Here is a 22,391-nt window from a genome sequence, read left to right as displayed (position 1 = left end):
TAGGGGTCGCGTTAACGTCCCCGCTCTAGCAGATCCCCGATCTGCGAGAGCGGGGAACGGACCTCGGGTGCGCCGCGGATACTGCAAGCAGCGTCCGAGGCGCGCCACAGAAGAACGGCACATCGCTAGCGCGAGCCGAAAAAGGCACGCGCTAGCGATGCGCTACAGGCGAAATTTACATTGCTGTCAATGGGTGCACTAACGGACCCGTTGCACGGCGTTAATTGTGACATTTTCGCCGTGCAACGCTGTCCGTTAGCGTGCACACATTAACGCAATGTGAACCTATGGTACCGGTTCCCTTCTAGGTAATATGGTAAATAATTGTTAAGATGTCATTTTAAAACACTTGTCACAAAGTATTATTCCCTAGTAACAGGAAGAAAAATGCATCTAATGAGGAGAAGGGCTACTTATCAAAACAGGCACAGCCACAGTCTTTCAGCTTGCCATGGACATAAGATAACTGTCAGTTGGCTGGGCCATGAGATAACAACATATACAGTATGTACATACTATATCTGGCCATCAGAACAAGGGTGACTTAATAGTTCTCATTCCTTTCATGCTGAGCTCAGGCACAGACAGTGGATAACTGCCGGCTGGTAATCTATAATTGCAGCAGTGCCTGGTAACATTACAGACATTTCCAACAAGCATCATCATCATACTTTTACCACCGTAAGAGCATGATGCATGTCAAAAGAATGCTCTGTTATATCATTCATTTATGCAGGGCATCTCCTGGCGTAAGGAGAATCCCATCACAGATTCTCCTTAAACATGAAGCAAGAGATTAGCATGTGATATTTTACGTAGCTGAACAATTCCCATGGGAAGACTAAGAATGGTGTCCAGTGGGAAAACCAGAAATGTAGAAATGATAGCGTCCTTATGTAAAGCTGTCCCTTAATGTGCCAAACAAGATCACCCTCTGGGGAATACATAGTGGGGTTCACTGTTATGGTTCTCAATGGCAAGAGAACATAGCCCAGCAAACATAAGAACTAGCTCTTGGAAGGATGGAAACTAAACTGACCATGAACTAAACCTGCCGCACAACTAACAGTAGCCGGGTAGCGTAGCCTGCGTTTTATCCCTAGACGCCCAGCGCCGGCCGGAGGACTAACTAATCCTGGCAGAGGAAAATATAGTCCTGGCTCACCTCTAGAGAAATTTCCCCGAAAGGCAGACAGAGGCCCCCACAAATATTGGCGGTGATTTTAGATGAAATGACAAACGTAGTATGAAAATAGGTTTAGCAAAATTGAGGTCCGCTTACTAGATAGCAGGAAGACAGAAAGGGCACTTTCATGGTCAGCTGAAAACCCTATCAAAATACCATCCTGAAATTACTTTAAGACTCTAGTATTAACTCATAACATCAGAGTGGCAATTTCAGATCACAAGAGCTTTCCAGACACAGAAACGAAACTACAGCTGTGAACTGGAACAAAATGCAAAAACAAACAAGGACTAAGTCCAACTTAGCTGGGAGTTGTCTAGCAGCAGGAACATGCACAGAAAGGCTTCTGATTACAATGATGACCGGCATGGAAGTGACAGAGGAGCAAGGCTAAATAGCGACTCCCACATCCTGATGGAAACAGGTGAACAGAGAGGATGATGCACACCAGTTCAATTCCACCAGTGGCCACCGGGGGAGCCCAAAATCCAATTTCACAACAGTACCCCCCCCTCAAGGAGGGGGCACCGAACCCTCACCAGAACCACCAGGGCGATCAGGATGAGCCCTATGAAAGGCACGGACCAAATCGGAGGCATGAACATCAGAGGCAGTCACCCAAGAATTATCCTCCTGACCGTATCCCTTCCATTTGACCAGATACTGGAGTTTCCGTCTGGAAACACGGGAGTCCAAGATTTTTTCCACAATGTACTCCAACTCGCCCTCAACCAACACCAGAGCAGGAGGCTCAACGGAAGGCACAACCGGTACCTCATACCTGCGCAATAATGACCGATGAAAAACATTATGAATAGAAAAAGATGCAGGGAGGTCCAAACGGAAGGACACAGGGTTAAGAATCTCCAATATCTTGTACGGGCCGATGAACCGAGGCTTAAACTTGGGAGAAGAAACCCTCATAGGGACAAAACGAGAAGACAACCACACCAAGTCCCCAACACAAAGCCGAGGACCAACCCGACGCCGGCGGTTGGCAAAAAGCTGAGTCTTCTCCTGGGACAACTTCAAATTGTCCACCACCTGCCCCCAAATCTGATGCAACCTCTCCACCACAGCATCCACTCCAGGACAATCCGAAGATTCCACCTGACCAGAAGAAAATCGAGGATGAAACCCCGAATTACAGAAAAAGGGAGACACCAAGGTGGCAGAACTGGCCCGATTATTGAGGGCAAACTCCGCTAAAGGCAAAAAAGCAACCCAATCATCCTGATCTGCAGACACAAAACACCTCAAATATGTCTCCAAGGTCTGATTCGTCCGCTCGGTCTGGCCATTAGTCTGAGGATGGAAAGCAGACGAGAAAGACAAATCTATGCCCATCCTAGCACAGAATGCTCGCCAAAATCTAGACACGAATTGGGTACCTCTGTCAGAAACGATATTCTCCGGAATACCATGCAAACGGACCACATTTTGAAAAAACAGAGGAACCAACTCGGAAGAAGAAGGCAACTTAGGCAGGGGAACCAAATGGACCATCTTAGAGAAACGATCACACACCACCCAGATGACAGACATCTTCTGAGAAACAGGAAGATCCGAAATAAAATCCATCGAGATGTGCGTCCAGGGCCTCTTCGGGATAGGCAAGGGCAACAACAATCCACTAGCCCGAGAACAACAAGGCTTGGCCCGAGCACAAACGTCACAAGACTGCACGAAGCCTCGCACATCTCGAGACAGGGAAGGCCACCAGAAGGACCTTGCCACCAAATCCCTGGTACCAAAGATTCCAGGATGACCTGCCAACGCAGAAGAATGAACCTCAGAAATGACTTTACTGGTCCAATCATCAGGAACAAACAGTCTACCAGGTGGGCAACGATCAGGTCTATCCGCCTGAAACTCCTGCAAGGCCCGCCGCAGGTCTGGAGAAACGGCAGACAATATCACTCCATCCTTAAGGATACCTGTAGGTTCAGAATTACCAGGGGAGTCAGGCTCAAAACTCCTAGAAAGGGCATCCGCCTTAACATTCTTAGAACCCGGCAGGTAGGACACCACAAAATTAAACCGAGAGAAAAACAACGACCAGCGCGCCTGTCTAGGATTCAGGCGTCTGGCGGACTCAAGATAAATTAGATTTTTGTGGTCAGTCAATACCACCACCTGATGTCTAGCCCCCTCAAGCCAATGACGCCACTCCTCAAAAGCCCACTTCATGGCCAAAAGCTCCCGATTCCCAACATCATAATTCCGCTCGGCGGGTGAAAATTTACGCGAGAAAAAAGCACAAGGTCTCATCACGGAGCAATCGGAACTTCTCTGCGACAAAACCGCCCCAGCTCCGATTTCAGAAGCGTCGACCTCAACCTGAAAAGGAAGAGCAACATCAGGCTGACGCAACACAGGGGCGGAAGAAAAGCGGCGCTTAAGCTCCCGAAAGGCCTCCACAGCAGCAGGGGACCAATCAGCAACATCAGCACCCTTCTTAGTCAAATCAGTCAATGGTTTAACAACATCAGAAAAACCAGCAATAAATCGACGATAAAAGTTAGCAAAGCCCAAAAATTTCTGAAGACTCTTAAGAGAAGAGGGTTGCGTCCAATCACAAATAGCCTGAACCTTGACAGGATCCATCTCGATGGAAGAGGGGGAAAAAATATATCCCAAAATGGAAATCTTTTGAACCCCAAAAACGCACTTAGAACCCTTCACACACAAGGAATTAGACCGCAAAACCTGAAAAACCCTCCTGACCTGCTGGACATGAGAGTCCCAGTCATCCGAAAAAATCAAAATATCATCCAGATACACAATCATAAATTTATCCAAATAATCACGGAAAATGTCATGCATAAAGGACTGAAAGACTGAAGGGGCATTTGAAAGACCAAAAGGCATCACCAAATACTCAAAGTGGCCCTCGGGCGTATTAAATGCGGTTTTCCACTCATCCCCCTGCTTAATTCGCACCAAATTATACGCCCCACGAAGATCTATCTTAGAGAACCACTTGGCCCCCTTTATGCGAGCAAACAAATCAGTCAGCAGTGGCAACGGATATTGATATTTAACCGTGATTTTATTCAAAAGCCGATAATCAATGCACGGCCTCAAAGAGCCATCTTTCTTAGCCACAAAGAAAAAACCGGCTCCTAAGGGAGATGACGAAGGACGAATATGTCCCTTTTCCAAGGACTCCTTTATATATTCTCGCATAGCAGCATGTTCAGGCACAGACAACTGTTATGGTTCTCAATGGCAAGAGAACATAGCCCAGCAAACATAAGAACTAGCTCTTGGAAGGATGGAAACTAAACTGACCATGAACTAAACCTGCCGCACAACTAACAGTAGCCGGGTAGCGTAGCCTGCGTTTTATCCCTAGACGCCCAGCGCCGGCCGGAGGACTAACTAATCCTGGCAGAGGAAAATATAGTCCTGGCTCACCTCTAGAGAAATTTCCCCGAAAGGCAGACAGAGGCCCCCACAAATATTGGCGGTGATTTTAGATGAAATGACAAACGTAGTATGAAAATAGGTTTAGCAAAATTGAGGTCCGCTTACTAGATAGCAGGAAGACAGAAAGGGCACTTTCATGGTCAGCTGAAAACCCTATCAAAATACCATCCTGAAATTACTTTAAGACTCTAGTATTAACTCATAACATCAGAGTGGCAATTTCAGATCACAAGAGCTTTCCAGACACAGAAACGAAACTACAGCTGTGAACTGGAACAAAATGCAAAAACAAACAAGGACTAAGTCCAACTTAGCTGGGAGTTGTCTAGCAGCAGGAACATGCACAGAAAGGCTTCTGATTACAATGATGACCGGCATGGAAGTGACAGAGGAGCAAGGCTAAATAGCGACTCCCACATCCTGATGGAAACAGGTGAACAGAGAGGATGATGCACACCAGTTCAATTCCACCAGTGGCCACCGGGGGAGCCCAAAATCCAATTTCACAACAGTTCACAGTGTTCTAGGCCCTGGTAAGACAATGTTATATCAAAGTAAGGATGAAGTTCTTCAACCAGACATCAACTGAAGCTTGAAGTTTTGCTAACCTTCATGCAATATGTACCACTTAAAATATCAGTAATAGTTACGTTTTTTGTGGCTCTTTGTTGGTTCAAAGTTATCTGTTTAATCGGAATGTGTCATCTGAAAATGGCCTATTGATTAAATCAGATTTTTGTGCTATATGTAATTTTTATTAATTTTAGGCAATGTTTATTTTTCATGTCTCAGGATCTTTATTAATCTCACTAGATGGAGGCCCGATGCTATAGCATCGGGAGGGCGGTAATGTCACGATGGGGGCAGGCTTTTCAGCGTTGAGAATCTCTCCCCCCATGTGCTCACCCACCTATCCACAAAACATTACAAGGCAATTATATAAATAGATGCCCTCTCCTGCTACCACCTGCTATCACTTTCTCTGCTCCTCCTCACTGCCAGTGATATTTCTCCACATCCTGACCCTCCTCAACACATCCCCACAGTCATTTCTACCTCCCATCCACACTCTATCACACATTCCCATAACCTCTCTAACCTTATACCCATCTGCCCAGCCCCAGCTTCCCTAGTCCCACTAACAGGAGCTCTATGGAATGCTCGCTCTGTCTGCAACAAGCTCTCCTACAACTATGATCTTTTCATTACTAACAAACTTTGTTTCCTCGCTATCATCGAATCCTGGCTCACCCCCTCTGACACAGCTTCTCCAGCTGCACTTTTGTATGGTGGATTCCACCTTTCCCACACACCCCGCCTCAGGAGCAAGCATGGCGGAGGAGTTGGAATTTGCCTGTCAGACAATTGCTCCTTCACTCACATCCCGCTTCCACCCTCTGTTACCCTCCCTTCCTTTGAGGTGCACTCTGTGCACATCTACTCCCCCACCAACCTCCAACAGGCTGTCATTTACCGCCCCCCAGTGTCAGCCACCACCTTCTTCAACCATTTCACCACCTGGCTACTTCATTTCCTCTCCACTGACATCCCCACTATCATCATGGGTGACGTCAAAATACCCATTGACACATCCCACTCAGCAGTCACTAAACTTCTATCTCTCACTTCCTCCTTCGGCCTCACTCAATGGTCCTCTGCAGCCACTCACAAAGATGGCCACACACTGGACCTCATCTTCACCCGCTTCTGCTCCCTATCTAACCTCTCTATCTCACCTCTACCTCTTTCTGATCACAACCTACTCACATTCTCTTCCCTTTCCTCTCCAGGTCCACAATCCCCACCCCACAAACTTGGCACACCCACGCAGAAATCTCAAACACCTCGATCTACACTCACTCTCTGAATGCCTTCTCCCTCTTACAGACATAAGTTCCCTACAGAATGCGGATATATAACACCACAATAACTGCAGCTCTTGAATCGGTCACCCCTCTCACACATACCAAAGCTTGCAAAATCAACAGACAACAGTGGCACACCAGCCTGACCGTAGAACTGAGGTAGGCTTCCACGGCTGTTGAGCAGAGATGGAAAAGATCACACTCCAACGAGGACTATGTGCATCTTTATTGCAGGTGCCTTAAGTCTTATGGTTCTTTTAAATGTTTTTAAATGTGTTTTGTGTACTTGGTGTTCCAATAAAGACCTTTTTTCATCACATATTTTTGGTGTGTGCACCATGCGCTACTTTCTCTTCTTTACATGCATGTTGCTCAGTGCATTTGGTCGCACCACCTTTCATAATATAATCATTATTATTTGCGGTGCCAGCATTTTTCATAATATCATATCCAACGAGGAGTTCATCGCATTCAACAGTCCCTCACAACTTTCAAGGCCACATTCGACACAGCAAAACAAACCTACTTCTCATCTCTCATATTCTCCCTGTCTCACAACCCTAAACAGCTATTGAACATCTTCAATTCTCTCCTCCATCCCCCAGCACCTCCTCCCTCTCCACTTATCACAGCTGAAGACTTTGCCTAATTCCTCAAACAGAAGATTGATCACATCAGAGAAAGCTTTCCTTACAACCTCCAGAGTTCCTCCTCCTAACTACTCAGCCATCCTCCTCCAAAACCAGCTTCTCCACCATTAAAGAAGACCAACTTTCTGCCTTACTCTCGAGATCACATCTCGCCACCTGTGCACTAGACCCGATCCCATCCCACTTCATCCCAAACCTCACCACAGTCTTCATCCCAAACCTAACTCATCTCTTCAACCTATCACTAACAACTGCTGTATTCCCCTCATGCTTCAAACATGCCTTAGTCACACCCCTCCTTAAAAAGCACTCGCTTGGCCCATCATCTTTATCTAGCTATAGCTCCATATCACTTCTCTCCTATGCCTCAAAACTACTGGAACAACATGTCCATTTCAAACTGTCCTCCCACCCCTCTTCCTGCTCCCTCTTCAACTGCTTACAATCTGGTTTCAGACTGCTCCACTCCACTGAAACTGCCCTAACAAAAGTCACCAATGACCTTCTGACTGCCAAAGCCAAGTGACACTACTATACCCTCCTCCTCCTGGACTTGTCCTTTTCTTTTGACACAGTGGACCACTCCCTATTTCTACAGACCCTCTCATCTCTTGGCATCACAGACTTGGCCCTATCTTGGATCGCATCATACCTAACAGACCAGACACTCAGTGTCTCCCACTCACACACCACCTCCTCATCTCGCCCCCTATCTGTCGGAGTCCTGCAAGGTTCAGTTCTAGGGCCCCTGCTCTTCTCCATTTACACCTTCGGCCTGGGACAGCTCATAGAATCTCATAGCTTGCAGCATCACCTCTATGCTGACGACACACAGATCTACCTCTCTGGACCAGATATCACCTCCCTACTAACCAAAATCCCCAACTGTCTGTCTGCTATATCATCCTTCTTCTCTGCTAGATTTCTAAAAGCTTAACATGGATAAAACAGAATTCATCATCTTTCCCCCATCTCACTTGACTTCCCAAAACAGACTTATCCATTAAAGTAAATGGCTGCTCACTCTCTCCAGTCCCACAAGCTCGCTGCCTCGGGTTAATCTTTGACTCTGATCTCTCATTCAAACCACATATCCAAGCCCTTTCCATTTCTTGCCAACTTCAACAATATTTCCCGGGTCCATACATTCCTCAACCTAGAATCTGCAAAAACTCTAATGCATGCCCTCATCATCTCCTGCCTTGACTACTGCAACCTCCTACTTTGTGGCCTTCCCTCTCTCTCTCCCTCTTGCACTACTCCAATCTATCCTAAACACTGCTGCCTGACTAATCCACCTGTCTCCCTATTACTCAGAGACTCCAGTTCAAAACCCTAACCATGGCATACAATGCCATCCACAGCCTGTGTCCTCCATACATCTGTGACCTTGTTTCACAGTACTTACCTGCACGCAACCTCCGATCCTCACAAGACCTCTTTCTCTACTCCCCTCTTATTTCCTCTTCCTACAATCACATACAAGCTTTCTCCCGTCCTCAGGGCCATATTTGCCACTAGACACTTGAGGGCACGTGCCTAGGGCGGGAGGATGTGGGGGGCGGCACCTGAGCAAGGTTGCTTTTTATTTTTTTTAATAGTCTGGGGCCCACCCACCGAAACCCAAACACCCTCCCTCCCACAAACCCTCCCTCCCACCTACGTCTTCTGGCTGCTGCGGGGCTCTCGGATCCCAAGCTGTCACGTGTACTGCACAGGGAGCCGGAAGATTAAACACGTCACACTGCAGGCCCCGCCCCTCCTCGCTGTGGCACCAAGTTCAGTTCCTGCCTGAGTGCCGTAGCAGCTGCGGGGGAGGATGGTGCAGACAGATGGTTGTGTCCTGGTCAGTTGTGCGGTGCTTGGTGTGGAACTACTAGTCCCAGCATGTCCGGCAGCTTCAGCGCTAGCAGGAGACGCCAGGCCCACTCTGCTGCAGACTACACAAGATTATGCTGAGAAGGACCCTGTCCTCACCTGTTGGTGTTGATGCTGCTGTTTGCAGGGAGGGAAGAAACATCACACAGAGCCTCACATTGTGATTCTGCTGCTGCCTGTGCCCTGCTGCTGACATGAGGATATGAACAGAGGGGGGAGGTGCTGAGAGGGACATCGCTGAAGCAGGACATTAACCATGTCCTGATCAGGGGCGGATTATAATAGGGTCAATCTGGGCGGTAGCCCAGGGCCCAGCGGTGTGGGGGGGCCCTCGGCTACCGCTCAGATTGCCCACCGCCAGTCAGGGCATTACTGCCCTGACTGGCGTATGGGCCCGGTGGGCAGAGAGGGGGCCCGCATCGTCTCATCTGCTCACCGGGCCCCTACCGGTGCTGCGGCAGTTTCACCTAGGGGCTAATTAAGGGATATTATTACTGCAGTGATGTATTTATTTTATTTTTTGAGTATACTGTTTTAAATGGGGGGGGGCAGTCCTGTTACTGTGCAGAGTGACACTATATCGCCTTTTTTTCTTCATGTGGTGTAATGTAGAAGTTGTGAAAAATTAAGTAATGTGTTCTGCAAGCTCGAGATAACTGTGTTATTTCCTGCAGAAACGAGTCCTGGCTGGAAGAAATGATGGCGGTCTGTGCTGAATGAAAGATGAAGGACTTCACCTAGAGACGTCACTGGTGAGTCAGTGTTATCTATACACTGACACTATACACTGTATACTATATACAGAGGTCCTGTGTATAATGTCACCAGTGATCACTGTATAACCTCTACACAGACACTGCATACTAAGTACAGATCTCCTGTGAATACTGGCACTTATGGTGATAGTATTGTGTTTGTTTGTTTTTTTATTACTGATCAGTATTGTAGTATTCAGTCACTATGTGGTGGTAATATGTGGTCTGGAAATGGTGTTGCGGTATTTGTCCCTTGTATGTGCTGTTTGGTCACCAAGTGGTGGTAATATGTGGTCTTGACATGGTGTAGCGGTATTTGTTCCTTGTATGTGATATTATTCGATCACTGTGGTTGTAATATGTGGTCTGGTCATGGTGCGGTGGTATTTGTTCCTTGCATGTGATATTGGTCATTTTAAAAATTGAAAAATAAATCATAACATACCTAAATTGTATTGCATATTTTAACAAATATTTAATAGGTTACAGTAGAGTAAGGCCCGGCCAAAAGTGTCTACCGTGTTATGGTGGCGGCTTACAAAATCTTTGTAACATGACACACATGACCCCGTCGCATGACCCCGTTGCATGACCCCGTCACATGACCCCGTCACATGACCGGGGGGGCCCACAGTGTCTGAACAACCCAGGGCCCTGGCTACCCTTAATCCACCCCTGGTCCTGATCACTATGACTCTGTAGTATGTGTCCGCCCCTGTACATGTTCCAGCATGTCCTTGTTTTTCTGAACATGCTGAACATGTTTAACATTGCAAAGTATGGGAGAAGCTTTGTAAAAAAAAATGTTTAGCCTCACCAGAAAAACACTGATGACACACTGATCCAAAACACTGATTACACCAGTACTGTTTTTTCCAGTATTGTTATTATTACGGACATGTGAAGAGGGCCTAAAGGTGTACTAGTATGCAGACTTACATTCCATACTCATAATGATTTATACGTAGTTAATGTTTTGGAGAAAGCTCTCTGATAACACAGGTATGCAAAATTTGAGTTCCTAAAAATTGTTTCAAATCCAATGACTGATTCTTATGTCCTGATTTAAAAAAAACACTTCTATGTTTGCACTAAAACGCGTGTGAAATTACGCAAGAGAGAAATGAACAGAAAGATCTTTATTGTAGCCAAAAAATGTGCACAATATTATGTATAAAAATGTATTGAACAATTATTCTGCAACTGTTCTGGAAATTAATTCTTGCACCTTTTCCTTTTCTCTTCAAAGCTTCTCTTGATACCTATTCTCCTATAGAAGGCCTGTGGATCTTCTCTGTGAAGCATCCAACAGTTGCCCATCATGTTCAAGTTCCATCTACCTTGATGTTGTCATTTCATCTCCTTGATATGCTGATGAAATCTTTCTTCTTGAACTTCGCTAAGCACCAAGGTTTTCAGGAAAGTAATCCAAATGGAAATGTAACAAATTTAACTTCAAATTCATCAGACAACACAAGGCTTTGAAATATTTCAGTATGTTCTCCATTATGGACTTAAATTTTGGATCTTTGTTGCTACATAGAAATTTCTTCATGACTTCTTTAAAGGAATCCCAAGCCTTTTTCTCAAGAGCTTTCATTTTTGTTTCAAACATGTCGTCCTTCATGAGTTTCCGAATATCCAGACCCCCAAAAATTTATTTTTTCAGTTTTGCTTCGGACAGTCCCTGAAACTTGTTAGGCTGGTTTCACATTTGCGGTTGTGTCCGCAGCGTTTCTGACGCATACATCCACATGAGTCTTGATTTCCTATCTTTAACATTGTAGATGCAGGTGCATGTGTTTGCATGCATTCGCCCGCGTTTGCTTACGCATGCGTTTTTCGCGGTGTGAGGCGGGGCGCGGCTGATGCACCATGCTAGAATTTTTGAGGCAGCAAATTTCCATCAAATATGCACAGGCATGCGCATGCAGATGAGTGCATTAAAAAACACATTACTGTCTATGGGAACGCATACGTACGCATGTCGTTGGGTGCGCATGCGTTCGATGCGCTTGCATACTTCGGACTGCGCATGTCCAGGAACTGATTTAGACACACCCATTGAGACACACCCTCCTGGAAAGATCAAACGCATGCATATAAAAAGCGCAAACGCATGTAAAAACGCATGCAAACGCTGCAGGTTTTTTGCCTTCATGCGTAAGCTGATATAGATACGCTGCGTGAGCATGCATTTACATGCGTTTTTGCATGCGTTTGTGCATGCAGATAATACGCTGTGGACTCAACTGCAAATGTGAACCTAGCCTTACACAGGTACTTAAAAATCTCTCCTTTCGGTAGAAATTTCACAAACTGCTTGATCAGTTCAAGCTTAATGTGGAGTGGAGGCAGGAGAACTTTAGTGGGATTAACTAAACTTTCCGCAACTATGTTCTTGAGTCCAGATTGAAAAGATGTTCTCATTGGAGACAAAAAAGTTGCCCAGTTATGATCCCTATCCTGGCTGTCCCATTAAGACAAAAAGCATGGGTACTTTGTGTATCCTCCTTGCTGCTTATGTAGCAAAGATTGAACATTCAGATCACCACATATTTACCATCCTTGATCCTCATAGTTAGGTTTCTCTTGCTAGCATAAATGGTATCCCACTTCCAGTTCCCAAGTGGGGAAACCCCTGGTACACATGTCACAAGGTGGCACAGGGTGGTAGTCGCAGGCGAGGCCACTCAAAGCAACAGTCCACAAGCACCCCGGGCCCTTGCACATAAAACAGACAGGACAGATGCAACCCCAGACAATTTAACTCTTCTCCACAGTCTCTGCAGCACGGACAATCAGAATCCAGGAACACAGTTGTAATCCAACAGGGAAAACAATTTATTGTAAAATAAAAGAAGTAGAAAAAGTGAATGCAGTAAATGGAACGAAATTTCCTGCTCTTTCCCTAGTATTCTTCACTGCCATATCAGTGGCAGCAACAGCTACAGTCACAGTCCTCAAGCTGATTTCTCGATGCTTATAGTCCTCGGCGGCGCACTACTCAGTCCCGATGCCCGCTTCTATGCCCGTGAGTCCGGGGCTTCTCCACAAACACACTGCCGGCACTGGACAGGACATGTGTGAGCTGGGAGGAACCAGATGCCACCAACGTCGGGGATGACGGCGAAGCCGGGAGATGGGGCAGGACAGAGGATGGTAGTGGGGCCACAAGAGGTGAAGGAGCAGCGGGCAGGGCAGCAGGGCGCTCAGATGGAAACCCCTGACTCACCGCCGCTGCATTCGAGACAGTCCTCTTGTGCGGCCACGGAAGTCAGTGACTGCAGCCGCAACGATCCCCCTCAGTGCCGCCTTGAATGTACTCCGCGCTCCTTCCGGTTCTGGCTCCTTTAGTTTCGTGGGTTCTTCACTCTCCACCGGCTGCTTGTCCGCCTGCTGAAAAGGATGCCATTCCATGAACTCCTACAACCACCAGGCCTCGAACCGTAGGCCCGTCTCTGCTTGGGCCACGGATCTCCAATCTTGGCAGCCGATGCTGCCGCGGAATGCCATGCTCCTCCTTTCCATTTCGATAGATAATGGTGTTTCCACTCCAGACATGCTGTCTTGCTCTGCTGGGTTCCACCCATTCGTGGGCGGGGTCATACTTAGCTGTTCTACCCGTTTCCTCGAGTTCTGTTGCAAGGCTGGGAACTTCTTCTTCGCCCACACCCATTTAGGGTGGGCCTTTTTCACAAGGAGCGCAACCTCCTGCCTTTTGGCACCAAATCTTCTCCATGACATCCACGAAAGGCGGCAACATCTCTCATTTTCGTACCAACGGCAACCATCTTCTCGGTAGTGGTGGATGCCATCTTTAAATCTTCAGCAATCGCCATCTTTGTCTCTTTCACAGCAGTTACAGATTCACAAGTCCCAAAAGTTCTCTCGTGCAGTCCTGCAGTAGCAAAGTTGTGGAGGTTTATCCTGCCGACTACGCCAAATGTAACAAGGTGGCACGGGGTGGTAGTCGCAGGCAAAGCCACTCGAAGCAACAGTCCACAAGCACCCTGGCCCCTTGCACATAAAACAGGCAGGACAGATGCAACCCCAGACAATTTACCTCTTTTCCATAGTCTCTGCAGCATGGACATTCAGGATCCAGGAACACAGTTGTAATCTAACAGGGAAAACCATTTATTGTCAAAAAAACAAGTAGAAAAAGTGAATTCAGTAAATGGAACGAAACTTCCTGCTCTTTCCCTAGTATTCTTCACTGCCGTATCAGTTGCAGCAACAGGTACAATCACAGTCCTCAAGCCGATTTCTGGACACTTATAGTCCTCAGCAGGGCACTACTCAGTTCTGGTGCCCGCTTCACTGCCTGTGAGTCTGGGCAGCAGTTTCTGTCCCCCTCCTGGGGTTTTGCAGGCTCCCGATCACTGCTGAGCACCTCCCAGGCAAGCCTGCCTGGGGCACAGACTGAGGAACTTCCTGCTCCTTTTGGAGCTATTAGCCCAACCCTTTAACTTAACCGTATCCTTACCCTAAACTACAGACATGATACATTACAATGTTACAACATGAAGGCATTATAGACACAGCACATAAACATCAACAATACATTAATACACATAGCAAACCTTACAGTACATATTAGTAACAGTACAAAATACAAGGGCAATGGTAGGGGACCAGTATTAAGGAGAGAGGTAGCTCCGAGGGTCTCCGCCACCTCCTTACACACACAATATGACACACAGATACTTGGATTTGTAAGCCTAGAGAGATTTTTTGTATGCAGCAATATAGATTTGCATGGTGTCGCTTGTTGTTTCCTTTTTGTCCTCACCATTTATCCATCTTTATTACTGTACATTTTACATGTTTTTTCATTAAGTTTAACCCGTTCATGACCCAGCCTACTTTGACCTTAATGACCTGGCCATTTTTTGCAGTTCTGACCAGAGTCCCTTTATGAGGTAATAACTCAGGAACGCTTCAATGGATCCTAGCGATTCTGAGATTGTTTCTTTCGTGACATATGAAGCTTCATGTTGCTGGTACATTTAGGTCAATAATTTTTGTGTTTATTTGTGAAAAAATCTGAAATTTAGCAAAAATTTTGAAAATTTCGCTATTTTAAAATTTTGAATTTTTATTCTGTTAAACCAGAGAGTTATGTGACACAAATCGGTTATTAAATTACATTTGCCACATATCTACTTTACATCAGCAGAATTTTGGGGAAAAAACTATTTTGTTAGGAAGTTATAAGGGTTGAAAATTTATCAGCAATTTCTAATTTTTCCAGCAAAATTTACAAAACCATTTTTTTTTAGTGACCACATCACATTTGAAGTCCCTTTGAGGGGCCTATATGACAGAAAACACCCAAAAGTGAAACCATTCCAAAAACTGCACCACTCAAGCTACTCAAACTACATTCAAAAAGATCATTAACCCTTCAGGTGCTGCACAGGAACTAAAGCAACATGGAAGGAAAAAATGGACAATTTAAATTTTACAAAAAAAAGGTTCTTTTAGCCTCAATTTTTTAATTTTCACATGGGCAACAGGATAAAATGGATCTGAAAATTTGTTGAGCAATTTCTCCTGAGTACACCGATGCCTCATATGTGGTCATAAACCCCTGTTTGGGGGCATGGCAGGGCTCGGAAGGGAAGGAGCGCCATTTGACTTTTTGAATGGAAAATTAGCTCCAATCGTTAGCGGACACCATGTCGCGTACGGAGAGCCCCTGTGTGCCTAAACATTGGAGCTCCCCCACAAGTGACCCCATTTTGGAAACTAGACCCCCCCAAGGAACTTATATAGATGCATAGTGAGCACTTTGAACCTCCAGGTGCTTCACACATTAATTCGTAAAAATGAAAAAGTACTTTTTTTCCCCAAAAAATTTTTAGCCTCAATTTTTTCATTTTCACATGGGCAACAGGATAAAATGGATCTGAAAATTTGTTGGGCAAATTATCCTGAGTACAGCAATACCTGATATGTGGTCATAAAACACTGTTTGGGCACACGGCAGAGCTCGGAAGGGAAGGAGCGCCATTTGACTTTTTGAATGGAAAATTAGCTCCAATCGTTAGTGGACACCATGCCGCGTATGGAGAGCCCCTGTGTGCCTAAACATTGGAGCTCCCCCTCAAGTGACCCCATTTTAGAAACTAGAACCCCCAAGGAACTTATATAGATGCATAGTGAGCACTTTAAACCCCCAGGTGCTTCACAAATTGATCCGTAAAAATGAAAAAGTACTTTTTTTCACAAAAATTTTCTTTTAGCCTCAATTTTTTCATTTTCACATGGGCAACAGGATAAAATGGATCCTAAAATTTGTTGGGGAATTTCTCATGAATACACCGATACCTCATATGTGGGGATAAACCACTGTTTGGGTGCATAGCATGGCTCGGAAGGGAAGGAGCGCCATTTGACTTTTTGAATGGAAAATTAGCTCCAATCGTTAGCAGACACCATGTCGCGTACGGAGAGCCCCTGTGTGCCTAAACATTGGAGCTCCCCCACAAGTGACCTCATTTTGGAAACTAGACCCCCCAAGGAACTTATCTAGATATGTAGTGAGAACTTTGAACCCCCAGGTGTTTCACTAAAGTTTTTAGCGCCCGGGCATGAAAATAAAAAAAATCATATTCTTTCCACGAACATGATTTTTAGTCCCCAATTTTTTATTTTCCCAAGGGTAACAGGAGAAAATGGAGCCCAAAAGTTGTTGTCCAATTTGTCCTGAGTATGCTGATACCCCACATGTGGGAGAAAACTACTGTATGTGCGCACGTCGAGGATCAGAAGGGAAGTAGTGACGTTTTGGAACTCCAGATTTTGATGGAATGGTCCGCTGGCATCATATCTCGTTTGGAGAGCCCCTGATGTGCCTAAACAGTGGAAACCCCCCACAAGTGACCCCATTTTGGAAACTACACCCCCCAAGGAACTTATCTAGATGTGTGGGGAGAACTTTGAACCCCCAGGTGTTTCACTAAAGTTTATAGTGCCCGGGCGTGAAAATAAAAAAAATCATATTTTTTCCAAAAACATGATCTTTTAGTCCCCAATTTTTTTCCCAAGGGCAACAGGAGTAATTGGATGCCAAAATTTGTTGTCCAATTTGTCCTGAGTATGCTGATACCCCATATGTGTGAAAAAACTACTGTATGGGCACACGTCAGGGCTTGGAAGGGAAGTAGTGACGTTTTGGAATGCAGACTTTGATGGAATGGTCTGCGGGTGTCATGTCGGGTTTGGAAAGCCCCTAATGTGCCTAAACAGTGGAAACCCCCCAAATTCTAACTCCAACCCTAACTCCAACCCTAACCCCAACACACCCCTAACTCCAACCCTATCCCTAACCACAAACCTAACCCTAACACACCCCTAACCCTAATCCCAACCCTAACCACAAACCTAACCCTAACACAACCCTAAGCCTAATCCCAACCCTAACCCTAACTTTAGCCCCAACCCTAACCCTAATTTTACCCCCAACCCTAACCTTAGCCCAACTCTAATCCTAATGGGTAAACTGGGGTGGAGGGGGGTGATCACCGGGGCAGGGGGCATCACTGGGACAGGGGGACCATCACCGGGGCAGGTTGGCCATCACCGGGGTAGGGGGCCATCAGCAGGGCAGGGGGCCATCAGCGGGGCAGGAGGCGATCACCGGGGCAGGGGGCAATCGTCGGGGCAGGGGGTGATCAGGGGGGCAATGAGCGGGGCAGGGGATGATCACTGGTGCACGGAGGGGGTGATCACTTGGGCGGGGAGGGGGTGATCACTGGTGCAGGGAGGGTGTCATCACCCCATCCTGGCACCAGTGATCACTGGTGCAGGGAGGGGGTGATTACTGGTGCAGGGAAAGTTGATTATTGGTGCACGGAGGGGGTGATCACTGGGGCGGGGAGGGGGTGATCACTTTTGCAGGGAGGGGGTGAATACTGGGGTGGGGAGGGGGTGATCACTGGTGCGGGGAGGGGGTGATTACTGGTGCAGGGAGGAGGTGATCACTGGGGCGATCACTGGTGCGTGGAGAGGGTGATTACTGGTGCAGGGAGGGGGTGATCACTGGTGCAGGGAGGGGGTGATCACTGGTGCGGGGAGGGGGTGATTACTGGTGCAGGGAGGGGGTGATGACTGGTACAGGGAGGGGGTGATCACTGGTGCAGGGAGGGGGTGATGACTGGTGCAGGGAGGGGGTGATAATTGGTGCAGGGAGGGAGTGATCAACCCCTCCCTGTAAGAGTGATCACTGGTGTGGTGAGGGGGTGATCCCTGGCGCGGGGAGGGGGTGATCACTGGTGCGGGGAGGGGTGATGACTGGTGCAGGGAGGGGGTGATCACAGGTGCAGGGAGGGGGTGATCACTGGAACAGGGAGGGGGTGATCACTGGAACAGGGAGGGGGTGATGACTGGTGCAAGAAATCAGCATGCGTTTTTTTCGCGTTTTTCTCACTTTTTTAGCTTTTTTTTGCAGATATTTTGTGTTTTTTGTCCTGGAGATTTACCAATGCAATAATATAGTGGGAAATCTGCAAAAAATCAGCAAAATTAATAAACATGCTGCGTTATTTACCGTGATGCGGTTTTCTTCGCAGAAAAAAAATGCAACATATGCATAAAAATTGTGGAATGCACTATAAATGATGGGATGCATATGTATGCATTTTTAAGCCTTTTTATCACGTTTTTATAGCAAAAAAAGCGAAAAAGAACACGAAAAATCCTGAACGTGTGCACACAAGCCTCTAAGAAAATCTACCTTTGCTTCCCATAGCAACCAATCACAGTGCAGCTTTAAGTTCTTATACTACTGAGCAGGGCCGGACTGGGACTAAAATTCAGCCCTGGCATTTGAAGTTACACAGGCCCACTTGTCACATGGTAACTGTATAATATCTTTGTACACTTGTAGGCAGGGCCGGTTTTAGGCAAAGTGGGGCCCTACGCCTAGGCAAAGATCAAAATGGGGCTCCAAATGCTAACATATTGCACATCACACAAAAGCATTTCGGTTGTATTTACAAGTGCTGAGTTCAGGCCGCTAAATGAGTTTGATCAACAATACTGAAGTTGTTCAACACTTGTTTCCCGGCCTCTTTCCACCAGCTGAGGATTAACGATGGGACAGAATGATGGGACAGATCCCCATACAGTATCATGTTATCAGCAGCACATCTACAGTTTACACCGGCGATGTGCTGCTGAGAACAAGGATTTTTGTTCCACCAAAAACAATCTGAATATGCAGCATTTTACTTGTTTAGTAAAATACACCCCATAGTCCTCCATATATTATAATGTGCACCACAGTCCTCCATATAGTATAATACACTCCCTATAGTCCTACATATATTAAAATACACTGCTCAGTCCTCCACATAGTATAATACACTCCTCATAGTCCTCCATATAGCATAATACACTCCTCATAGTGCTCCATATAGTATAATGCATTGCCATAGTCATCCATGTAGTACAATTCACTTCCCATAGTATAATGCACCCCATAGTTCTTCATATAGTATAACGTATTGCCCATAATCCTTGATACAGTATAATGCAGCCCACATATAGTATAATGCAGCCACCACCCTACAGAATATAATGCAGCCACCCCAGAGTATAATGCAGCCACCCCAGAGTATAATGCAGCCACCCCATAATATATAATGTAGCCCCCATAGAATATAATGCAGCCCCCCATAGTATAACACAGCCTCCCCTATAGAATATAATATACCCCCACAATAGTATATAACAGCCACATAGTATATAACACGGCCTCCCCCATAGAATATAATATACCCCCCGTAGTATATAGCACAACCCGCATAGCAGATAACACAGACCATGTAGCAGTATACAGCACAGCCCATGTAGCAGTATACAGCACAGCCCACATAGTAGTATACAGCACTGCCCACATAGTAGTATACAGCACTGCCCACATAGTAGTATACAGCACTGCCCACATAGTAGTATACAGCACAGCCCACACAGTAGTATACAGCACAGCCCACATAGTGGTATACAGCAGAGCCCACATAGTAGTGTATAGCACAGCCCACATAGTGGTATACAGCAGAGCCCACACAATAGTATACAGCACAGCCCACATAGTAGTATACAGCACAGCCCACACAGTAGTATATAGCACAGCCCACATAGTAGTATACAGCACAGCCCACACAGTTGTATATAGCACAGCCCACATAGTAGTATACAGCACAGCCCACACAGTAGTATATAGCACAGCCCACACAGTAGTATATAGCACAGCCCACACAGTAGTATACAGCACAGCCCACACAGTAGTATATAGCACAGCCCACATAGTAGTATACAGCACAGTCCACACAGTAGTATATAGCACAGCCCACATAGTAGTATACAGCACAGCCCCCCACATAGTAGTATACAGCACAGCCCACACAGTAGTATATAGCACAGCCCACACAGTAGTATATAGCACAGCTTACACAGTAGTATACAGCACAGCCCACACAGTAGTATACAGCACAGCCCACACAGTAGTATACAGCACAGCCCACACAGTAGTATACAGCACAGCCCACATAGTAGTATACAGCACAGCCCACATAGTAGTATATAGCAGAGCCCACACAGTAGTATACAGCACAGCCCACATAGTAGTATACAGCAGACCCCACATCTCTCCTCCCCCCTAGAATGGCCCCACAGTCCAGTAAAAAAAAAAACACTCCTCACCTCCCCTCTTCCCTGCGGTGATCCCTGCTCCTGTCTCGGCAGCTGCCGCTGCACTGCCTGGGACACAGTGAGTGCGCGCGCATCCGCAGTGTCAGAGGCAGAGCGGGAAATGATGGGAGAGGGATCGTCAGGTGACGCTCTCTCCTCCATTATTGCATTCAACTGTACAGGCATCATAGACGCCGGTATAGTTGAATGCGGCAGTGGCGGCGCTGGGGGGGGAAGGGTGAGTCGGCGTGCAGCAGCCCACTACTGGCACCGGCCCTTCTGGCATTTGCCAGAACTGCCCAATGGCCAGTCCGGCCCTGCTACTGAAGTAAAATAAAATCTGTGCGTTGATTGGTTGCTATGGACACCACCACAATGTTATGAACTGGGACGAAAAAAAAATCTTTCTTTACTGCCTATAGCAACCAATCACAGCACAGCTTTCAGTTCTTATACTGCTGAGGTAAAATTAAAGATATGCTATGATTCCATGATATGGACACCACCACGCTCTTTGGAAACTTGGTTAGGAAAGTCTTCTCTGCCCATAGCAGACAATTGCAGTACAGCGTCCATTAATTTCTATCCAATCTGATGACATCAAAATCATCCACCAAAGGTCACGCAAAGGGGTCAAAGTATGGTGCAAGAAAAGCCTATGGAGTCAGTGTTTGTGAAAAAACTGTACATGATGGAATTTTTTCAATATTTTTTCTGACTTTATGTTCATATTATCATATTAGGCTACTTTCACATTTCCGTTTATCTTGCACCGTCACAATGCATCGTTTTGTGAAAAAACCGCATCCTGCAAAGTTGCCCGCAGGATGCGTTTTTTTCACATAGACTTGTATTAGGCTACTTTCACACTAGCGTCGTGCACTGCACGTCGCAATGCGTCGTATTGGAGAAAAAACGCATCCTGCAAAGTTGTCTGCAGGATGCGTTTTTTCCCCATAGACTAACATTACCGACGCATTGCGACGCAGTACCACATGTCGCAACCGTCGTGCGACAGTTGCGTCGTGTTTTGGCGCACCGCCGCCACAAAAAAGCGTTACATGTAACATTCTTTTGTGCGTCGGGACCGTCCCCTCCTCCCCGTACCTTATAATGAAGCAGCGGAAGCGTCTTAAGACTGCTTCCGCTGCCAACGTCGGGCATTTTCTTCACAGTATGCGTCAGTACGTCGGGCCGACGCAGCGCGACGGCCCCATACCGACGCTAGTGTGAAACCAGCCTTATCCAGCCTCCTGATGATCCAGAAACACGTAGAGGTTCTGATGACATTTGAAACATAAGTATCCATATCTTTGCTGATATCACGCTGAGATCTCTCTCTGTATATATATATACATGGGCTGATTGGGCTGATATGCTGTGACAACGTGTATCATTTGTTCCAACAATGGATGGTTTGGTGAAATAGTATACTATCTATCAATAAGAGATTCACCGATATTTAGGTACAAGTAATCTTTAAATTCCTTTTGGTCACACATGTCCTGAGCTTTGAGATATCTCTGTATATGCATCAAGACGGTTACGTGCCTACATTATATTTTTAGTGCCAAGTATTTTTCGTGCTAGATAGCTTGGTGGCGGTTATACTTATCTATTGAAAAGGGATTTCCAGGGTCAGCCGCCGTTGAGTGGGGCGCCATATTCGCTGACAATTAGGGTGCCAATCCCCGCTGGTAGGCAGGTGCCAATATAGCAGGGAACAGCATAGTTAGGCAGTATTTTTATTGCACATGTCACTTTACTAGTACTAATCTTTTTCACCCTTTGCTTGCATATACACCAATTGTTTGTCTTAAATTGCTAGTCCTCGGCGGACACCTTTGTAAATTATTTTCCCTACGTGAGCATAAAAAGTGATTGAATGAGGCACCAACATAGGGCTATCTAGAAGAAATAAAGG

The 22,391-nt window shown here is 46.2% G+C and overlaps 1 long non-coding RNA gene across 2 annotated transcripts in view; it reads left to right on the top strand.

Moving 5' to 3' along the window:
- LOC143818202 (uncharacterized) overlaps positions 1–22,391 on the top strand; it is a 47,037-nt gene that overhangs the window by 2,181 nt on the left and 22,465 nt on the right. For both annotated transcript variants that reach the window (XR_013224378.1, XR_013224377.1), the window contains exon 2: positions 9,686–9,763. This is a non-coding gene — a long non-coding RNA (uncharacterized LOC143818202). The remainder of the gene's footprint in view (positions 1–9,685; positions 9,764–22,391) is intronic.

This window comes from Ranitomeya variabilis, chromosome 3, assembly GCF_051348905.1.
Source record: "Ranitomeya variabilis isolate aRanVar5 chromosome 3, aRanVar5.hap1, whole genome shotgun sequence".
NCBI classification, from domain to species: domain Eukaryota; kingdom Metazoa; phylum Chordata; class Amphibia; order Anura; family Dendrobatidae; genus Ranitomeya; species Ranitomeya variabilis.
Note: the sequence above shows the minus strand (reverse complement) of the source record. Positions and strands in the feature narration are given on the sequence as shown.